This window comes from Saccopteryx leptura, chromosome 2 (assembly GCF_036850995.1).
Source record: "Saccopteryx leptura isolate mSacLep1 chromosome 2, mSacLep1_pri_phased_curated, whole genome shotgun sequence".
NCBI classification, from domain to species: Eukaryota; Metazoa; Chordata; class Mammalia; order Chiroptera; family Emballonuridae; genus Saccopteryx; species Saccopteryx leptura.
The window spans coordinates 104,361,386-104,384,171 of NC_089504.1; the positions used below are offsets into that span (position 1 = coordinate 104,361,386).

General features: G+C 40.2%; 1 protein-coding gene across 2 annotated transcripts in view; it reads right to left on the reverse strand.

Moving 5' to 3' along the window:
• TMTC2 (transmembrane O-mannosyltransferase targeting cadherins 2) overlaps positions 1-22,786 on the reverse strand; it is a 423,501-nt gene that overhangs the window by 312,445 nt on the left and 88,270 nt on the right. The window contains exon 1 of one of the 2 annotated variants that reach the window (XM_066368464.1): positions 21,528-21,601. The exons of the other annotated variant lie outside the window; for it this stretch is intronic. The gene's annotated coding sequence lies outside the window, so the exon portion shown is untranslated. Of the gene's footprint in view, positions 1-21,527; positions 21,602-22,786 lie in introns of those variants that run through there. 2 annotated transcript variants of the gene reach the window in all.

Genomic DNA, 22,786 nt, shown 5'->3' on the forward strand with positions numbered 1-22,786 from the left:
AGACATCCTGGGTTTGAGTCCCAGTCAGGGCACACAAGAGAATCAACCATCTGCTTCTCCACCCCTCCCACCTCTCCTTTTTCTCTTTTTCTCTCTCTTCCCCTCCTGCAGCCATGGCTCAGTTGGAGCAAGTTGACCCTGAATGCTGAGACTGACTCAATAGCCTCCTCCTCATATGCTAAAATAGCTTGGTTGCTGAGCAACGGAACAACACTCCAAGTAGGCAGAGCATGGCCCCATGGGGGCTTGCCAGGTGGATCCCGGTTGGGGCACATGTGGGAGTCTTCTCTCCACCTTCCTGCTACTCACTTAAGAAGAAAAATATATATTTTTTTGCCTCATATAATGCTGCTTCATGTACCCTTGCTTAATCTGCTCACATATTCAGAGGCATATATAATTTATCTCAAGTTGAAAAACAAAATTTACATCAGCCACAAAATACTGCATTGCATCACAAATCACCCTTCTGATGCATCTACGTTTACATTTTCTGTATTATGTCATAGATGTAAACTTACATTGCACAACCTCCTTTACCTCACAGACATGGCATTCACACAGGATATAAACATGAAATGATACTTTCCCAACAATTGACAATAAACCAAAGGAAACTAGTTATCCTTTTTACTATATTATGAACAACCCAGTTTAGAGGCTTAGTCCTAACACCCTGATTTAAGCTGCTCTGCACTTCAGTCTTCTGTCAAGGAGTTAAGGGTCTGTAACAGGCACTTAAGATGCACTGGGCAAAATACTGAAAGGATCCCTGGGTGACTCCTTTCCTAAAGAGAAACATCATGTGTGTCAATTTCAAAGAATTAAAAGTCATATATTGAGTGAGGCAACATACCTGTACCCTACAGTATTTCTGAATATTGCTGTTACTTATTTGAAATTTGAAGGTCTACGTTCCCATTCCATCTACTTTAAATAACTTCTAAATTCATCATATTTTTAAGCGCTCGTTTTGACCTGAACGGGTTTCTGTGTTAGGTGTCATAGAGTCATGGGCAGACTTCTAAGAGCAGATAACACATGTACCCAGTCCATGTATTTATAAGAGCGGTGTACACACATTCACATTCCCCTGGGAAACAGAATAAATAGAAATGCCAACTACCAAGGATAAAATAAATAGAAATGCCAAACACTATCATTTGAATATCTATGTGGCCCTTGTGGGCAAGTTGAAGAGGAATCTAACTGTAGTTGCCATGGAAAATCATAGTCATAATTCCTAAGTACTTGACATAGGTAATTTTAAATGTTATTGTACTTGTGTGACTGAGTCATTTCTTCTGTAAAGAAGAAACACAGTCAGAGTTCACAGAAATAGCAAAAGGAAACAGAAGTTTTGGAATACCGTATCACATGTGAATCACTTTGGTTGCTGCTATTCAACAATGTTTAATTCGACCCCACAGAATAAAAGACTTCCTTCCAATTCCCCTAGCTTCCCCCTCCTGCCCTCTAGATGCCCCCACAGCACCTTGTTCTTATCCTATGGAGGCAGAATAGCAATCTATCTGTTTGCTCCTGTCTCCTCATCTGTACTACTGATGCCTCAAGGACAGGAACCATATCATTCATCTCTATATTCCCAGAAGTAACACAAAATAGAATCTCAATAAGGGTTGGAGAGTTAATTAACAACAACAACAACAACATGGAGTACACTGATGATAGCAGAAGGCAAGAGCTAAAAAATAAAAATGAATTAAAAGAGGGAAAAGTAAACACACAAAAGGGCAACCTGCTACGTGGACACAGGGCCCCTGTCCAGTCACGGATCAGGTTCACCTGCAATATGCCCATCACTCTGAAGAATTCCAACTCCCACTATCTTCAAATGGAGGGTTTCTAGTAAAAACTGAGTTCCATTTTAAAAAGTCTGGAAAACAGCCTCATTGCATATCTGTTGTTGAGTTATGAGGTATTCCTTCTAAAAAATTAAGCCTTCAATGTCAAATTGCTATCATTTGATCAATGGGGATCTAATGAGCCCTAACTTCGTAAAAAACCCTTTTATGTTCACAAAAAGAATAAGGTAGGACAATGGAAGAATGTAAAAAAGTATTAATTTCAGTACCTATTATGTCCCAGGCAAAACCTGTCCTTTGTTATTAAAACCAAAATTATCATTGCTTCATAAAGTTCACAGGGGCAAAGGAGGAACATTCTTTAATTATAAACCTCAAGACCTGCCTTTTCGAACACTACGTTCCAAGGAACAAAATAATCCATCACAATTTTTCCCCACAAAAGTTATTTTTAAAAAATCAGAGGAAAGGTCATTACAAGCAGTTTTCACTTTTATGATTCCATAAACTTTGATTGGGGGCCACTCCCTCATCTAAGTCAAATCTTTTTTCCACTGTGGAATACGACTTATCTTCTTAAAACTCTCCTCTACTACTCTATGACGCTGCACTCTTCTTTCTGTTCTCAGTTCATTTACACTTCTTCTGTTGTTATATACTTCCTCCTCTACATCAGAAAGCTTTTCAACTCATTGTTTTCTTCAAAACAGCACCCACCGACAGAACTCCACTACCCATCTTGTCCATGAGACTGAATCCAGTATTTGTTCTACCACCCACATGGCTTTCAGATTTCTACCTGCCTTGTTAGGTGTACCCATGTGGATGGCACTCTGTCATACCAGCCACTCAAACGTAACCCATCAAAAATTTAACAACTTCCCACGTGTGTTAATGGCAGTAGCACCTCAGTCTTCCCAGAAACCCTGGATCAAAACACTGGGGCCATGTTGAGTCCCTCTCATATTCCAACCGGAATCAAGTCGTCCCACTGATAATATTTTTACAATATTGTCCTTCTCTCTACATTTCTACTTCCATAATAACATTCAAGCCTTCACGTCTACAAACCAAAACCACTACAGAAGCTCCTTAAAAGCTCTCCCCATCACTAAGCTAGCTTCTCTCAGTATCCTACACCCTCGGGCTAGGCTTCCTCTGCAGAGCCTGCTCTAAGGGGTGGTTCCTTATTTGCCTGCCACCGATCTGAACCCCTTACTCTGCCAGTTCTAACCTTCTACAATCAAACCTCATTCTGCCTTTCCAACATGACCTCTAAACTGTACTCATCAAGTCGGGCACTTCACTCTTGTATATGTTATGCCTTTTACATGGAAGTCCCCCTCTTCATCCTATTTTCTTTGTCAACATTAGTTTCACCCTTTAAGGAAAAAAACTCAAAAAGTTCCTCAGAATTTCCCAATTGGGAATCAGATTTTTTTTTTCTTCAGATGCCTTCAGCCTGATGCCTTATGCCCTTAATACGTAGGAAACTTGCCTCATTCACACCTCGTGCACACAGCCTCGCACATAAAAGATTCCTAAAAATGATGGTCAGATATTTTGGAAGCTGTCAAAATCCTTGCCTCCCCTTTAAAAGTTTTAAAAATAAATACAGTTGATAAAAAAAATACATAAAAGCTACAAAAATACAGTCTGGTGCCCTGAGCTTCCATTAACATGCCTTCTAAGCATGCCAACGTGTGTTTCTGATTTAACCCCCTCTTTGTTGTTTAAACATGATCTACAACCAACAGGGACAGCTCTAAGCCACACACAAACACATTCCATATTTCCAAGTCAATGGTAACGGGAAAAACGTGTTTGTCTAGGGTTTGACTCTACCCATTAAAAATCAACAAGGACAAACCCTGTTTCTCCCTACCCCTGCAAAAAGTGTGGACATGACAATATTATTATTCCATCGATGAGAATAAATTATACATGCCCAAGTTCACAAGTATGAGAGCACTAAAACAACTAAACTTGGGGGTGGGGGTGTTAACTAGCATTTATACTTTAGGCATTTAGGTAAATGTGGACAGTCATACTTTTCTCTTTTCCTCTAATAATCAGCTTAAAAAAAATAGGAGCCCTACTCTGAAAACACAATAAATGAAACAACTTGAAAGAGGAGAAACCACATGTTCAGCTAGGTACCGAGGGATGATAATCAAGTGCCCAGACACCAAAGTCGACGTGAGCAGAGGCCATGGCAGAGTCCGGGCTGGCAGCAGACACAGGTGAGCAGCGCTGCCCAGGCAGTGAGCCAGACGTTTCCCCAAGCTCCGGGCAATGCCCGCTTCCCAACGTCCACAGTGCAGTAGCCCTTTTTTTCTGTCTTCTTATCAACTACCATTGTATGTGCTCACACTACAGGCAAGCACTGCACTGATCTCATCTCATCTGCACGCAATCCTCTGTGACAAAGTACTATTTCCTTGGTTTCAAGAGGAAGAAATTGAGTCCACACAGGTTCAGGTTCAGCAATTTGCCTAAGGTCACATAGCTACTAACCTAAGTGTCTGAAACCAGGTTCCGTTCCTAACCCCTCGGTTTCATACCTACAAACATCTATCAGTCTTTATTTGCTTATTCACTTTATTATTTGTCATTATCATTTTGTAAGGCTGGAGCACTTCACTCGCCCTGGGACTCATGACACTAACACAAGCCTCTGGGCCAGCAGGTGTGCTGTTCAGAGCTTCCCTGTGCTGCCGCTCTGTGCTCCTGGGTGACCAGTCCCCAGGAAGCAACTCTGACAGGGTGGGTCACCAAGTGAGACCTCTGCTGTGGCTTGACCTGGGCAAAGGATCTGCTGGAGATCTAACCCCTAGCACCTCAGAATGAATCCTTATATGAACACAGGGTCTTTGCAGAGGTGATCACGTTCAAGTCAGATTGACCAGGTGGGTCCTAATCCAATATGACTAATGTCCTCATAAAAAGGGGGTACTTGGACACACACACACACACACACACACACACTGCCATGTAAAATTGAAGGCAGAGATCAGGGTGATGCTTCTACACCCCAGAAACCCCAGAGATTGCCAGCAGATCCCCGGAAGCCAGGCAAGAGGCAGGTAACAGATTCCTCCCTCCCAGCCCTCAGATGAAACCAACCCTGTGGACATCTTGATTTCAGACTTCTAGGTCCAGAACTAGGAGAAAATCAAGTTTTGTTATTGTACATCATGCAGCTTGTGACACTTTGCTATGGTAGCCCTAAGAAACAAATACACCCTCCCCCTTCCAAACATTTACAGGACATGTGGCCACAGGAGCAAGTAAGAGGCCATGTTTCTATTCTACCTCGGCATGTAGTACCTCAGAAATGCTTCCTATTACATAAAGCTCACCTCTCACCCCTGGGACATGGTAGGGGACAGCGTCTCTGCCTGTAACAGGCAAGATGGAAGCAACAGAGCCAAGTGGTTCCCTGTCGAGGCAGACCTCTGCATCCGCGGTTTGTAACAACCCGGTCTCGGCTTTGCCTGACCAAGTACATTTTTCACCACTGAGGGTCTTTCATCAGGTTAGCCAGAGTAATAATTCTAGGTAAAAAAGTTTTAAAATTATAGATAGCTACTACAGACACCTCGCTGGCAGTCATTCTCCCACGGGAGTATTTTATAAGCTTGACGATCGGTGAGAAGAACGCGCAGGCTGGCAGAAGGGAGTGACCTGATGATGTAAAGGGAAGAAAATACACTTGGAGCTGGAGTCAGGCATGCAACAGGAGCTTTCCTGCATGCATCACGTAAAGATGCCTACTCTTAAAGCAAAATTTCTCCTGCAAATCATTTGAAATAATGTATTTCAAATGTACATTTTTTTCCTCTGTCTACTCAATAGTCATAGTTGTTTTAAGTTGGAGCAAGCCTTTACCTCCTGTATAATAAAAATTGGATCAGTTATACTGAAAAGAATGACTCTTTAAAAACTACTCAACACTCAAAACCTTAGAGAGATTCATAGTATCTAGGAATTAGGGAGTTTCCCAGCATTTTACATAAATCACATGATGCAGACTTCCCACAAGAGCCTGAAACGACTTAATACCATCCTGGTTCTTCTATACACAACCCTTCAAAAACATGTATCAAATATGTGACTATGGCATCAAGCCATAGTCAAATAATTCAAAGGCTGATGAAGTATATAGTCTATTATCGTAGGAACTGACTTACTGTGCAATTCACAGATTGTGGAAAACAGGTATTGAGGTATGTTTCTGACACAACTCTTCTTTGTTTGTTTGCCTAGATTTCATTTCACACAGCAACCGATATACTTAAAAAAAAAAAAAGTGATTCCTAAGACACAACATTATTAGTGTAACACACAGTCATTTCTATGAGACTTGACACTTCTGTTATTAAAGTATTAATTCACTTTAACAACAAGGAGTCTTCTTTGTCTGAAGGACATGACTGATTGTCTGATTCATTATACTTAATCAAAGTATAAAAGCTGCCTTTGTGAATAAAACAATGAAGGAGAAGACAGTACCCCCCCCCCCCGACTATTTTTTTGAAGTTATAATTCGCAACACATAACCTCATAATAGCGACTAAGCTTATATGGGATAACATTTCACAAAATTTATTTTCCAGTGGTGTAAAAAACATCACTTACAGATTATTCATGTTACGGAAAAACAGCAGTCAGTGTTGCGGAAAACAACATACAAAAGGAAAGATATTAATATACAAAAGTATGAACAGTACAGTGTAAATAGTTTGAAAGGCAACAAAAATTACTACTTCAGATACTCTGTTGACATAAATCACAAGAACCAATGTTTAGCTTTATCATACATAGATAATATATAATTTTTTTACTAATATAGCTTTTATTTCAAGCTGATTATATCTGATCATATGATTCTTTATGTAGAATTTCACAAAAACTTGAGGTAAAAACTTTTACATCCCCATTTTACAAGAGAGGAAACTGAGGCTGAGAGGCTCTGAATAAACTGCCCAAGGTCATAACCAGTAGCGGCAAGTTGCTAAGCCTGCACTTATATCCCAAACACCCAAGATAACTAGCTGTCGATCTAGACCACTCCACTTCTTAAAGGAACTTGGGCAGAAGTTTCAACCAAGGTTTAGCTGAAAAAACTTCCAAGGACAATACTTACAACCTCAGGTGAGCCCTCTGAAGGAAATGATAAAGCTGATCCCAGGCGGCCCTTCTGAGTTTAGCTAGGCTTTGAGCAGCTGGGCCCCCCCTGTTGTAGTCTCCACATCAAAGGGAAAGGAACCTTCCTGAAGTCAACCAGAGAAGCCCAACCTACCAGGCAGAAGACCACAAGAGCAGGATTCTTGCTGGGACTTCAAAGTTGTTTTTCTATTTCAGGTAACAAAATCTCCGACAATCAAGTGAAACGCATGTTCTTGGTTAATATAAGTTGGTGTTTTGTAACAATCTATTAGGCCAGAGGCTACATATTACACAAAGTGATTTTATTTTATTTTTTACTTATTGATTTTAGAGAGAGAGGAAAGAAAAGAGAGAGAGACAGGAACATTGATCCGCTTCTGCATGTGCCCTGACCAGGGATCAAACCAGTGAGCTCTGCACCTTGGAGCGACACGCCAAGCAACCGAGCTATCCGGCCAGGGCTACGCACAGTGCTTTTAAATACACTATCCAATTCAAGAGAATGAGAGGAAACTTTTTCCCCACAGTGATTTCTTTCTGCCAGGTACTATAATGGACAGTTAACAAATTAGAACACTGAAGTTCTCAGAGGTTAATCATATTCACTAAGGTCACATGGCTACTAAGAAGCACAGGACCGAACCCCAGACCTGCTTCATTCCATGGCATGACTGTGTCACACCAAGGGAACACAATGATTACCTGTGGCATGAAATGAGTACATTTCTCAAATGCTGCTGCATTATTTAAATATCCCACATTAACATGATCCTATTAAAGAAAGAATAAAGAATGAAGTGGTTAATACACACACAAAATTAAACACCAATAGATTTATCACTTTTCCTTCACAAAATGAACTCTGCCTTATCAATTAAATGGACACCATTCTTCTTAAATATCTACCCGCCAGTGATTGCATAGATTACAAAAATCACTTAAAAATACTATTTTTAGACTATCTAGGATTATGCCTAACTTCAGAAAGAAACATTTCATGTAACATGTCTCTTACCCCATACAACTGTATTGCAAATGCTATGAAGAACACACTTTTCCCCCGAACTATCCATCTTAACAAAGCTATTCTTAGACCAACTACTTTAAATTCACCCTCTGGAATAGGCTGAAGTAATTTTTATCACTTTTTTCATGGAAAGATAAAGGAGGCTCTTGAGAAAGTTATATATATGTAAAGAACCAACAACCATTGGCCATTATATGAGTTAGAGTAAATTTCACTCGCTTTCCCTGAAATTTTTCACTAGTAAAAACAGACGCCAAAGGGTTCAATTTACCACCAGAGCCTTCAGCTGGTGTCACTCTATTATAATTTTTTTTTTTTTTTTACAGCAAATAAAATCATTCTTCAGCCTTGTTTCAGGACACCTTAGTAACCAGCTCTATTTCTTCCCCTCCGCGGTGCCTGGTGCTTTCTCTGCAATGCAGGGCTGCGATGAATCCAGCCAGGTCACCTTGACTACAAACACTCTCTCCTCCCAAGAAAACTTTGCTGCCTCCCCCACCCCCTGCCATCTTATTAAAATCCAACAACTCAAAAGGCCCACAGGAGGCCTCTCCGCACTCATCCCAGATAAACGTTTATACATGGTGTCGGCCATCTTTGCACCTAACTCTATTTTCAGTTTCTGGTATTCAGAACACACCTGGTATCCTAATACATCTTGTTACTTCTGAAAGGCCAAAATCATCACGGGTAACACATAAAGCTTCATCTGCAACGTTAAGGGGGGAAATTATTTCACCATGCTCTCCTACTGTAAACCTGTGGGAACCAACATTCACGTAAGGCAACCCTACCTCTCTCCCTCAGACGCAAATACGAAATACCACACGAAGAATACCTCACGTGTGATATCACACTAGGAAATCAAGATATGGGTAAGAATTTTCAATAGTAGATAGAGTTTACGGAATAAACAGGCTACTGGTTTAAGAAATTCCTTATAGAACCAGTCCATGTGGCCTTGCAGATTTTCGGATTCTAGGGCCCTTTTCTGTATTTTCCCAAAAGGTTTCTCTTGGCCTCGCAGCTACCTTTACTTGAGGGCTGACTACATGGCAGAGGCAATTACTGGTGGCTTTCTGTGAATATTCACAAGGATCCCAGGATTATTGTCTCTTTTTTTGCAGATGGAGAAACTAAAACTTAAAGAGTAGCTAACATAGTGTGCCTGAAATCAAACGGTCAAAACTAAGGCAAGTCTCTCTGGCTTCCCATTCTAATCTCTTAACAAATTTACTGTCAAGACGTGGTTAAATCCACCTTCTCAGATTGGGATATCATATATTACAGTAATTGGAGTATCATTTTCATATATTTATAATAGAAGCCTTTATAGAAAGTAGGAATACAAATAACTCTTTTGACATAATTCAAAATAAAACCTTAAGTCGCTTTCCCTTAAAATGTGTAACAGCTAAATTCACAAGGGGTACAGACAGTCCTCCACTTGTTTGTGCAATCAACATCCTCTAGGTAAGGCAGGGCAGAGCTTGGCCACTTCTCTGAATGTCACTAACAATATACCTCAATTTATCTCCCCCAACAGAAACCCGCTTTGTGTAGGAGTTGGTAGATGTAGTGGAAGAGGGGAGATGTGCATCATTTATACCTTTCAAGAACAAAAGAGGAACCAAAGCTCAATGACAAGTAGTAAAAAGAGAGAGGACAAAGGCTAACGGGAGGAGTCAGAAAGAAGGCTCGCGCCCCAGGACTCGGCACTAGCTGAACAAATTGCAGGCCTGTGCCCTGTCCCACATGCCGGCCAAGGGCAATGAGTTGCCCTGGGACCCAGTCACATGTGCCATCTTCTCACGCATCAACAGACCCTGTGCAAATAAGTGAATTGCTGCAAGTGAGTGACGATGGCCCCCCGCAGCCTTCGAATTGTAAAGAAGGTTTTCTATCCCAAAGCTGAAAATCAAATATGTGAAGTTTACATTGTGGGTACAAAGCAGCTGATGCTGAAAAACTTCCCTAAAGATCAAGAAAGCATAAAAGTGAAGTCATTTTCCCAAGTCTCACATACAATAGATAAGCCTGTTAAGAACATTGTAAGCTATGCTAACTGGTTCAGGGGTTATATAGCTCTTTTGTTTGTTCCAATTTAGCCTTCATGCACTGCAGTGAATTGGTGAGAAACACACTGTAATAAATCTATCTATCCTAAACTAAATAGCATTAGGGTCTGAAGATGCTAATGAGCTGCCATGTTCCAACTTGAAAATCTCTCATTCCAGCCCCTACGCCACAGTACTAACTCGTAAGTCTGACTGGCATAGAAAAAAGGCATGTGAATTTTTTTCAAATCCTCATGTTGCTAATTTATTTCAATTAATATTTTTAAAGTGAAATCAAATGTCATTTGAGACAGTGACACTAATTTAGTCATTTAGAATGAAAGTATGTGTTCCTCTGTACATAAAATAATAGGAATAAATTGGATATATAGCATTTCATTGGAAAACTCAATCAACAATAAATAATGCTTTTTAGAAGTTATTATTTTCAAATAAATCTGTACCTAAATTTAGAACTGAAGATATGTTTTAATTAAAAATGAGTTAATTGGCCCTGGCCGGTTGGCTCAGCGGTAGAGTGTCGGCCTGGCGTGCGGGGGACCCGGGTTCGATTCCCAGCCAGGGCACATAGGAGAAGTGCCCATTTGCTTCTCCACCCCTCCCCCTCCTTCCTCTCTGTCTCTCTCTTCCCCTCCCACAGCCAAGGCTCCATTGAAGCAAAGATGGCCCGGGCTCCGGGGATGGCTCCTTGGCCTCTGCCCCAGGCGCTAGAGTGGCTCTGGTCGCAGCAGAGCGACGCCCCGGAGGGGCAGGGCATCGCCCCCTGGTGGGCGTGCCAGGTGGATCCCGGTCGGGCGCATGCGGGAGTCTGTCTGACTGTCTCTCCCCGTTTCCAGCTTCAGAAAAATACAAAAAAAAAAAAAAATGAGTTAATTATTTTATTGTTCTACACTAAAGATTAAATGAGACATCTAAATGAAAGAACAACACAAAATGCAAAGTCCTTTACAAATTTTAAATATTATTTTGAGAGCTTAAGTCAAGACCTAGAAGGAAAAAGAGTGGGATTTCCAAAAGAGAATATAATGTCCTATCCTTTATATCACCAAGTTAGGTGTGTGTAAATACCTAAGTAGTGAGGACACACTGGAAATTAGTCAGAATAATTAACCAAACTGCTAGTGTGTAATTAATCACTGAAATGGTTGTGTGCGTATGTCTGTGTGTGTGTGTGTGTACCCACTCTATCAAAAGATGTCCTGCTAAAGTAAAGATAAATACACAGCACCCTTCAGGAAATCCCAAAATAATTATAACAACTGTACAACATGTACTAATTTTTTGGCTAAAAATTAGCCATGTTTTGTGGTCCAATTCGATACTTGGCATATTTTAATGTGTCATAATTAAAATATTAATGGTACACACGTGTCATGGTAAAGCATTCTGAATCTTTAGATAATCAAACGTGCATATGATAATCTGCATCTCCTGCTCCATCTGTCTATCCTGTGGAAAGAACATGTCAAAGTCACGCTGAGGGAGGAGGGGGACAGGGAGTGCCTGCTGAACGGCTGCAGGATCTCCTTCGGGGGTGTTAACATAAATGCTTTAGAACTTGATCAAGGTGATGGCTGCTCCACATGGTGAATGTCATGAATCTCACTGAATCATACACTTTCAAATGGTTATTTTTATGATATGTGCATTTCACCCCAAGAAAAATCATAATATTGAACTAACTCTTTAATTAAAAACATGATTGGTTATACAGAACATCTTGTTCAGTCTTTCAATGATGTTAATGTACCATCATCACTATTTTTATGTCATTTATTTATATTTATTTATTTATTTATTTTTCCGAAGTGAGAAGCGCAGGGGGCGGGGGGGGGGGTGGGGCAGACTCCTGCATGCGACCAACCAGGATCCACCGGGCATGCCCACCAGGAGACAATGCTCGGCCCCTCTGGGGTGTTGCTCCGCTGCAACTGGAGCCATTCTAGCACCTGAGGCGGAGGCCATGGAGCCATCCTCAGCGCCCGGGCCAACTTTGCTCCAATGGAGCCTTGGCTGCGGGAGGGGAAGAAAGAGACAGAAAAAGGAGAGGGGGAGGAGTGGAGAAGCAGATAGGCACTTCTCCTTTGTGCCCTGGCCGGGAATTAAACCTGGGACTTCTATGCTGGGCCAACGCTCCATTATTCCTATTTTTAGATAAGAAAAGCTAGGCTAAAAGTGGACACATGTCTAGTAAATGATGGTAAACAGATTTTCAATCAAGCTTGTTCATACTCTTTCCACTGTAACTTGCATTTGTGGGAATTCAACTAAGCATGGCAAGGTGGCGGGGGTGAGGGGATGAGAAAGAACACTCTAATCAAGTCAGAAGAACTTAGGAAAGCACCGTGTCCAGAGACAATGACTACTGGCAGACCACATGGCGGGCACTGAGAGACCTAAGGGGGACCGCCTCGCAGTCCCTTATACAGGTTTCCCGAGACAGCCCTGACCCAAAGTCCTTAGAGGTGTTTACTGATACAAAATAGAAGCAGGGACAAGAATGAGGAACTCAGGAAGCAGAGAAGAGAATAAGGAAGTAAGGAAGGGGAATTTCTTTAGAGCAGATTAAAGGGCAAGTGAAGTAGCTCAAATGTCCCCACCTATTGATTAACCAGAATTGCTAATTCTATCCCCATTGTGCTGCATTCAGCATGGTACTATGTTCAGTACTTTTGTCAGTGGAGCCACTGTGGCCTTTGCCTCAGGGCACTGAATTCCGTCCCTGTTCTATGTTCTATTCAGGGCCTCTACAGCACAGGATATAGAAATATGTGTCATGATCTGACAATGACAGAGTCTAGAACAGTGACAGTTGGGGCAGGTGGGTGATGAAGACAAATCTTACAGCAGTATCGATCACACTGAGACACTGCTCTATCAAAGGCCCCTATGTACATGGGAAGGGGAATGGATTTTTTGTCCCATGACCCACAGCAGCTGTTCTCAAACTGGAGGATGTGTTAGAATCATGAGAGGATAAAATACAGATTTCTGATTCACTTGGTCTAAGCTGAGGTTTGAGAATCTGCATTTCTAAGAAGTTCCCAGGGATATGGATGCTGCTGATCTTAGGACCATAACTTAAGAAACAAGCCACACAATCAGGTTTTTAAGCAGGAGAGCAACGTGCTATTTATTTGTTTGTTTGTTTATATTTTTAAGACTGGTACTTATCTCAACCTCCAAAGTAAAAAGCAATGAAAGCTTGTACTGGAATAACAGCAAAATGACTCAGAGGTAACGATGATACTCATGGCCTTAAGCTATATTAATTAAAAAAATAAAAATAAAACACCCTAGCAACATGAGAAGTTTAAAAAGATCAAGAATCAGAATTACACATTATGGGAACAGACATTATGCAAGAGACTAATTAGAGGGTAAGTCATGTAGAATGAATAGGCAAAGATAAGACAGGTTTTCTAGACTAATTTACAGAGCTAATGGTTAAATTTAAGACAGGCACCTAGTCTCAAAAAAAATAAATCACACATACTACTAACACAAGTGTGAGCTATTATCCTTACCACAAAAAAAAAATGGTGAAAATGCTTTTCTTCCTAATAAATATCAACTCCAGAAGGGAAGGATTTAGCAATTCCATTGCAGGATAACTTTTCTAGGACTCCAGTTTCTCTCTACAATAGAGGCCTATGTCTCCTCCTGAAAGTGCTTTCTCATCAGAAAAACCTATTGAGGTTTCGGCTTCTTTCACTGAATGCTGCTAAACCTAGGTAAGAATAGAACTGTTTTATTGATGTTTAAAACATATATTATTTTTAAAATTTTTTTTATTAATTGAATTTATTGGAATGACATTGGATCGCAAAACCATACAGATCTCAAGTATACAACTGAACATAACACCATCTGCAGCCTGCATCGTGCACCCTCTGCTTCAAGCAGTTTCCTTCCGTCCTCATTCCCCCCCCCCCCCCCCCCCCCCGCTTTGCCCTCCTCCGCCCAACCCCCACCGCCCCTTCCCTCAGGCTATCACCACAATGTTGTCTGTGTCCACATGTTATGTATATATGCTTTCTCGCTAATCTCTTCACCTTCTTTCATCCAGTCCCCAATTCCCTCCCCTCTGACAGCTGTCAGTCTTTTCCCTGGGTCCAAGCCTGTTTTGTTCCTCAGTTTATTGTGTTCATTCGATTCCACACATGAGTGAAATCATGCAGTTATCTGTCTTTCTCTGATTGGCTTATTTCACTTAGCATAATAATCTCCATGTCCATCCATGCTGTTGCAAAAGGCAGAATTTTCTTTTCTTTTTTTTACCTCTGCAAAGTATTACGCATTGCATAAATGTACCACAGCTTGAGTAGGCTTCCCACCCCAGGGGAGAAACAAAACCCACCCAAGATGACTTGTTTACTGGGCTGTATTTACAGAGTGCCTGCAGAGAGCAGCATCTGATCTTAGACACAGAAGCCCAGAGGCGATGCCCACCCTTCACCATATCTTCTCTGTGGATGGATGGGCTCCTTCGACAGCTCTCCTGAGCAAGGGGTTCAGCGGCACTACAGCACCCCAGCAATGACTACATATTCTTCCAAGTATAAGAAGAAAGAAGAAAAAAAGGGGGGAAAAAGGCAGGGAGGGAAGGAAAAGTAGACACAGTTTTCCCAACACACTGAAACGGGTCCAGCAGTTTAGTTCTCCCTAGCAAAGTCAGCGTTCTCCTTCTAAAGGAAAGTCACAAGAGGGTAAAAGCATGCTATCAAATGACATTTCCAAGCCAAAGAAAAACAAAATATTGGTATTAGAGAAATTTCCACTCTTGACTCGTTTAAACAGGAACAGTGAAACGTCACCACTTAAAAAAACCAACTGCTCCCGGCAAACCCACGCCTCCACAACTGGGACAAAGCCCGGGCTCAGCACCCCAGAGCACAGGATTCGGGACCAATGACAGCATGGCCAGGACCTTGGGCCATTTCCTCATCTTTCCAGACAGGTTCCTTCTCTGTAGTGAAGGATAATATTAATAACATTTGCCTTGCCTACTACACAGGTTAAATGTGAAAAGAGCATAGGAAGCAAATTTAAACCACAATGAATCACAAACTCTTTCTATAGGTCCTCCTATCATGATCTCACAATGGATTCCAGATTATACAAAATGAAACATAAGATTTTTTTTTCCTTCAGTATTAAAGGCACAAATTTCTTTAGATCCCCTGGCTTCTTTCATCCCTACTGTTTCACCAGAAGTGATCAAAACTGGAAGTGTTAGCATGTGCCAGAGGGGAGCCTAACTTGGTCAATATCTCTACCCAACTTTAAATCAGGCCCAGCATTCTACCTCAAGTCACTACCGCTCATTGCTAGAGGGAAAGACAAACTTTATTTAATAAAATCTATTTATTGCAAATGCTGCTACTGCCATTCATTCACCACAGTGATATTTATTCATAGAGTACATGTATCTGTGTGTGCATTTCTCATTTTAAATGTTTCTTGACCATTGTTGTATACTTCTCCCTACTCATTCTGCTCTCTTCATGAACAACGTCTGGAACTCAGCATACACATTGCCGTGGTTTCCCTGGTGCTGCTTCAGATGGTCCCGATTGCTTGGCAACGCTCCGCTTTCCACACCGTCCTACACCTGCCGTTCAGGAGATTAGAGAACCCATCAACTTTGTTTATACCATGTTTCAGTGGCTGGTTTCAAATTGAGAAAGAAATGGATCTGGAGATGTTAGGAAGCCATTTGGCAAAAGGCAACAAAGGCTTTCTCATCCGAAGGACCATTCCTCATTGAGTTAGGAACACTGGGTGACAGGCGTCAATATGGAAAAGGCGTCCCTTTAAAAGTCAATTCAGGAATTCTTGTTTCTGAAAGTGAAGAGAGAGAAAAGCCACAAGGATATAGAACATCAGCAGTCTAGAAAAAAGGAGACACATAAAAAGCCAAGATCTGAAGAGCAGTTAAGTGCTTGCGGGGAGTGAAGGACGTGTTAAGGACATAATTATAACGTCCATTATCCAGAGATACCGAAGTGTCTAGAAAAGATAGGGTTATTAGTTCTTAAACATGCAAGTGTCTGGGCAGGCTATGAGGGAGAAACTGACTAGAGTAGCCAATTTCTTCTCATCATGTTAGGGAGACAGCAACTAAACAAATTATAAAAAAGTAAAGAGACTTGCAAAATACAAAGAAGCATGCAATGAGAACTAACATGAGGAGCTGCCGAAGGGAGAGGGGACATATTTACAATCCCAGCAGTGCCAGCCCCCCACCCAAGCAACTTGACTGCTGCTCCTAGCCCCCCAACCATGTAAAAACAATAAAAAATCACATAACTTGGAATCCTCAAATCAAATCTCAGTTTCACTAGAGTTATTGATACCTGCAATGATGTAAGAATTTTTCATATTTCCACTGAACTTGTGGGTACTTATTTCCCTTATGCTAAATATTTACATAAAGGGTCAGAGGCAGTACTGTTCATGTCATTTCTGTACTTGAATAATATTACCATAAAATCCCTCCCAAAATAAAAAGCACTTTACCCAAAAGATATTTCCAGAATGTTACATAATAATACAATAATAGAATTTTTAAAAACAGGTCACATTTAAAATAAGGATTTTTTTTTTTTAAAGGAAACTCAAGACAGACATTTTGTAAAGAAATCATTAGAACACTATTGGGACACTATCTCACACCAAAATAGCATTTTTGGAAAGTACATATTACTTCCTTAAAATAGGACACTTTATCAGGATGAAGCAAAGAAAGTGTTGGCTGACTGTTTGTTTAAGGATATTTAACATCCAATATCTGTTTTTAATCAACTAAAAAATAATATAAACATAAATGTATGCTAATGTGAGTAAATGAATTAGGATAACAGTAAGTGATACAAGGACTGTAAGAAGTAAATCTAGCCAGCGACAGTCTAGGAATTTATATTTTTTCCCACTACAGGGAAAAAAATATAAATTCATTTACATATAGATGGTGTCTGTATTATTCGATCCCTTTCAGAGTAAAGTCTAAACCTCAATATAAACAATTCCTTAGTAGTATCTTCTTTCCAATGCAAAAACAGTTAAAATAGCAAACAAGCCATTCCACATAAAATAGAAATTTGGTTCAGAAAATAAGTCCAATGACATTTCATAAATTTTATCTGTTAGCCATCTCATTCTACTCTCACACCATCTAAAATTAACTCTGGGAGAGAAAAAAAAACAACACAAAGAGATAGAAAAATTATTTAAAAACAACAACAACAACCTGCTTCGCCTAGTAGAAAATATGGGAACTATTTTTACCGGTCTCCGTTGGGAATGATAATTAAAATGTACAACCCCACGTCTCAAGCAGAACATAACATGCTAGAAAAAAACAGACTAATGAAACTCATTGAGCAAACAAAATAGTGTCAGGGCTGAACGCAAACTGTATTGTTATACAGGCTTCCACAGCGTGATCAAGACAAATAAAACAAATTAAGCACTTTTCATTTTTTCCAACTTATAATAAGAAAATAGGTATGCATGAGGAATTCATTTTTAAATGCCATTACATAAATCAACTACAGCATAACTAAAGAGTAAAAATGTCTTTAGGAAAAAAAAAATAATCCCCAACAAGATTCCTTTCCAAGGTACTCGCAGAGACTGAGGGAGGGGCTTGAGGCATTTTATCCAAAGATGCCAGGCCTCCCCAGGGCAGGAAACAAAGGGAAGAGATATAGCAAGCAGTGTTCTAACCAAGGAATTCCCAGTAAATGAGAGTCTGCAAAGGCACCATTTCAACACCAAGTCATCAGCATTACATCAAAATAATAGCAAGTGCTCATTGCTTGTCTCCAAACTTAACGGAAGATCTAGTTTCCTACCCCAAATACCAGTTGGTAAAAATAAATCTGAGTACAAATTGGAGGAAATTAATTCAGAACCAATGATATCTGTGTAAACATGAATAAAATGATTGGGGGGAGGGGAAACCTGAAAAAATAATTCCCACTTCTGCACTGTGAGAGCCACACAATTTATTGGGCAATATATAATGTACCACACTTTGTGACACCTTTCCATTATAGCTTACACTGTTATTTAAACTGGTGGGGGGGGGGGGGGCAGGGGAGACGATAATTACCTTTCCATGTGTGTATGTCACAATTTATAAAGTAGACTGTAATTCCTTTCAAAAAGGAAGGGTGAAAGATGTTTCTTTGTATTTTTTCTAACATTTTGCACACATGTAGATAGATACATACAGGATGATCTGGTCTATTGCTTCATAACAACAATAACAACAACAAAAATCACCAAAACCTCAGTCAACAGGACATGGAAGTCAATCGGGAAAAGAAAAAGATATTAACAATACAACAATCAGAGCAGCTTAACTTTCTGTACTTGACGGGCAAAAAAAAAAAAAAATTAAAAACACCTTAAAGACAATAGTCACTGCAGTGACCCAAAACTTGGGAAGAAACTTGAAAATCAGAAAGGATGCAATGAATTGGATATATGTAGGAAGCAGACATGCCTCACTCAGAATTTAATGCAGAAAGCCTTCTGTATCTGTGGATTCAACCGACCCCATATTGCAAATACTTGGGGAAGATAAGTCTCATTGTTGCTGAGGTATACCACACATTACTGGTTGCATCTGTACTGAACATGCACAGACCTTTTTTGTCATCATTGTCCCCTAAACAATACAGTGTAACTACTTACATACCATTTACATTGTATTAGGTATAACTAATTCAAAAATGATTTAAAGCATAGACTGGCTGTGTGTAGGTTAATTGCAAACAAATACTATACCATTTTATGTATATATAAGTGACTGAGCACCTCTGGTATTTGGTATGGGGTGGAGTCCTGGACCAATCCCCAAGGATGCTGAGAGACAACTCTATTTGTTCAAATCTTAAATTGGAACATACACATAAACTCCTACCCCGGGTTTTCCTCCTACAGATATTTAACAAATGTCTGCAGTAATGTACCATATCCTTCAAGGATCAGGGGTCGCTCTGAGTCCTGGTCTCTAGAATCATGAAGGCTAGGGAATCCTAAAGTAACTAAGAGAACCAAGCTTTAAGTCTACAAATCAGCTTTGACGGTGAGAAACTGTCATGTTTTTTTTTCTTCTATGTCATTATTTTCTTTAGGGCATCTGAGATATTAAAATAAATATGATAATAAACATCTTTTGTTGCTACCTTATCTAGTGAAATCTGTTTAAAGTATGTTTAAATAGCTAGACAGACTAACATCAATTTATACATGTGTGTAGATACAAACACACAAACATATATACTCAATACAGATGTGCATATATACATGTGTGGATACATAGAATATAAACAACTAGAAGTATACTGCTCACAAAAATTAGGGGATATTTTATCGCTTTATATTCATTTTTAAATATCCCCTAATTTTTGTGAGCAGTATATATCTTAAACATTTACATTCTTTTTTTTTTTTTTTTTTTTTTTTTTTTTTTTTACAGAGACAGAGAGAGAGTCAGAGAGAGGGAAAGATAAGGACAGACAGTCAGGAACGGAGAGATGAGAAGCATCAATCATGAGTTTTTCATTGCAACACCTCAGTTGTTCATTGATTGCTTTCTCATATGTGCCTTGACCGCGGGCCTTCAGCAGATCGAGTAACCCCTTGTTCAAGCAAGCGACCTTGGGTCCAAGCTGGTGAGCTTTGCTCAAACCAAATGAGCCCGCACTCAAGCTGGCAACCTTGGGGGTCTCGAACCTGGGTCCTCCGCATCCCAGTCCAATGTTCTAACCACTGCGCCACTGCCTGGTCAGGCTCATAACATTTAAATTCTGCATCTCAAAACCAACTCCCCAGTCTGAAAACGGTGAGAGGGTAACAGAGGTAGAGAGAGGGAACAGTCTCTATGGCAATTCTATCCATCAAAAAAATAACTAATAAGAAGTTTTCTATAGTTTTTTATGTATTGGCAAAAGTAATAACTGGACTCAAAAAGTTCATCAGTGGACAAACCATATAGGAAACAATATTGATAAAAACAAATTATAATTTTAATAGCAAGATTAATCAAATATAAGTGCAATATTTTACTTTTTTTTAAGCAAAAAAGAGAAAGGAACAGACAGGGAAAGAGATGAGAAGCATCAACTCATATCTGCGGCACTTTAGTTCTTCACTGATTGTTTCTCCTATGTGCTTTGATGGGGACAGGGGGAGCTCCAGCAGAGCCAGTGACCCCTTGCTCAAGCCAGCAACATTGGGTTCAAGCCAGCAACCACTGGCTTCAAGCCTGCGACCTTTGGGCTCAAGCCTGTGACCGTGGGGTCATGTCTATGATCCCACACTCAATCTGGCGACCCCGTGCTTAAGCCGGTGACCCCACACTCAAGCAAGTGAGCCCACACTCAACCGGCAACCTCCAGGTTTTGAATCTGGAACCTCAGCATCCCAGGCCATACTCTATCCACTGAGCCACCACCTGGTCAGGCATACATAGTAACATTTTAAAATATTAAAAAGGTTCCTTCAATTCACAATATTTTTCATACAACTCAATCATGGGGGGCAAAGGGAAAGAAAACTCTGAGCCAAAAGGTGTATTTTTACAAAATGTATTTTCCTATTTGAAAACAACGAGTTTTACTGCCACTCTCTTGGTAAATCAAATAATACCATCATAATACAAAGAAAAGAGATGGTTAAATTCTCACACCCCAGTACAGGAAGTACAAACTCTGGTTTGTTTTGTTCTCTGTTTTGTTTTGAAGGACACATTAATATAGCTGATACCAAGAGACAGAACAAGAGGGCTCATGCTCATGCTCAAGCACAAGACAAGGAAATTCTTTCTCTGAAGCATTGCCAATTCCGACAAAAATCAAAGCAAAATGGAGTTTGTCCTTGAACATCTTCCCTAATGTGTTGGTGCTCAAGAAATTCCCCATAGCTTCCAACCCCAAGTAAAGCCTACAAAGAAAAACGGACTGGAAATCTTGATGAATCCTACATCACTGTATCCTTAAGGAAAATAAACACCACAAAACGTATGGCAAATCTCCTCCCTTCTGTGACAGGTTAACAGCCTTCCATTATTCACTTGTATCATTCCCAAATAAAAAACTGAAATAAACAAAATAAAAAAATTATAACCTAGGCTACTTGCAGAAAAATCCACAGTGACTGGAACACACACACACACACACACACACACACACACACACAGCTCCAGGGCAGAATTCTGTAATAAGGCTGAAGTTCTTCACTAAGGAAATTAATATGCTATTAATTCCAGCTGAATATTTCCCAGGAAAATTAAAAAGCAAAAACTAAACAATGAAGCATGGAATTACCTTGGCAAAATGCTAACCCCACATTTGCTAACGACGTTCGAACTTCCTTCCAGATGAAAGTTCAAAGGACGTTAGCCCTCACCTGTAGCGGGCAGAAGAAGGGAGGTGGCCTCGGAAGTCTAGAGTGTTGCTTTCTTCTAATGTCCACCACTTCAGCCACGCCACTGGTCATAGTGCGCGAGACTCGGCACAGGATGAAATTGTGGCCCTCTACTAATGCCTGACAGGGTAGAAGGGAACACCAATGGAGATCAGCCACAGGAGCATAGCAGTTACAACAGACCTAACATTCAACTCCACCTACAGCATACACATACCAATAACATACTGTGCCAGTTTCATGTACCATTTCCACTGTCTAAATATACAGGTTACCTACAGCACAGCACATCTTCTCCGGACACAAGCCCGAGCCAATGCTGGGGCAGGGGAGGTTCAGACTCTGTAGGAGGAGAGATGCTACAAGACAACCAACTGGGGATAAGAGAAATATGAAGCTTCAATCTGTATCTTCTATTTTGGTTTTGATTTTTTTAGACTTGTAATTCACAAAATATATTACTACAGTATAACATATATGTAATATATATTTAAAATATTTATAGTGAAAATGTGTTCCCAAGTTTTTTGAAATGATACAACAAATTAGTTTAAAAAAAATTTAGTGTACAGGAAGACTACTCCACCTATTAATGTGTGCCAAGAGTAATTACAAATATTGATCAACTTACAGCCTATGCAACTTATGACCACTCGACTTTACGACCACAATTGCTAGCCACAACTGCTCTGTGTCCGGCAGCGTAAGCGTTGCCCAGCTGGGTGTACGACAGTGCGAACCAGCTTCTGGCAGCACTACCATCTCCGCGTGCACCATTTCAACTGTTATCCCAGACTCGGTACAACAATTTGTGTTTTGTGTCTTGGATATTTTTCATCAAACCCCTCCCAAGATGTCTACCAAGAGGAAATTGTCTTTGCAAATAGTAAACCAGTTGTACTGGTAATGCAATGGTTTACTTAAACCTGACGAATGTAAAAATAAGAAACAAAATGGTGTAGAGATGATACAAATGGCATAAAATGAACAAAAAAATTATGATATAAAACAATAATGAAAGAAAATGATGATAAAATATGACTTAAAGATTTTTATAACATCATTTCACAGTACTGTACATATAGCCTACTCAACTTACGACCAAATTGTGTTACGACTGGTCTGTCAAAACCCATCGTGGTCGTAAGTCGAGCACTATCTGTAATGTCAAATATGGTTATCATCAGAATTCTCATCACCCTTGTGCATTCCATTCTGAAACTTGCAGAGTACTTGTACAA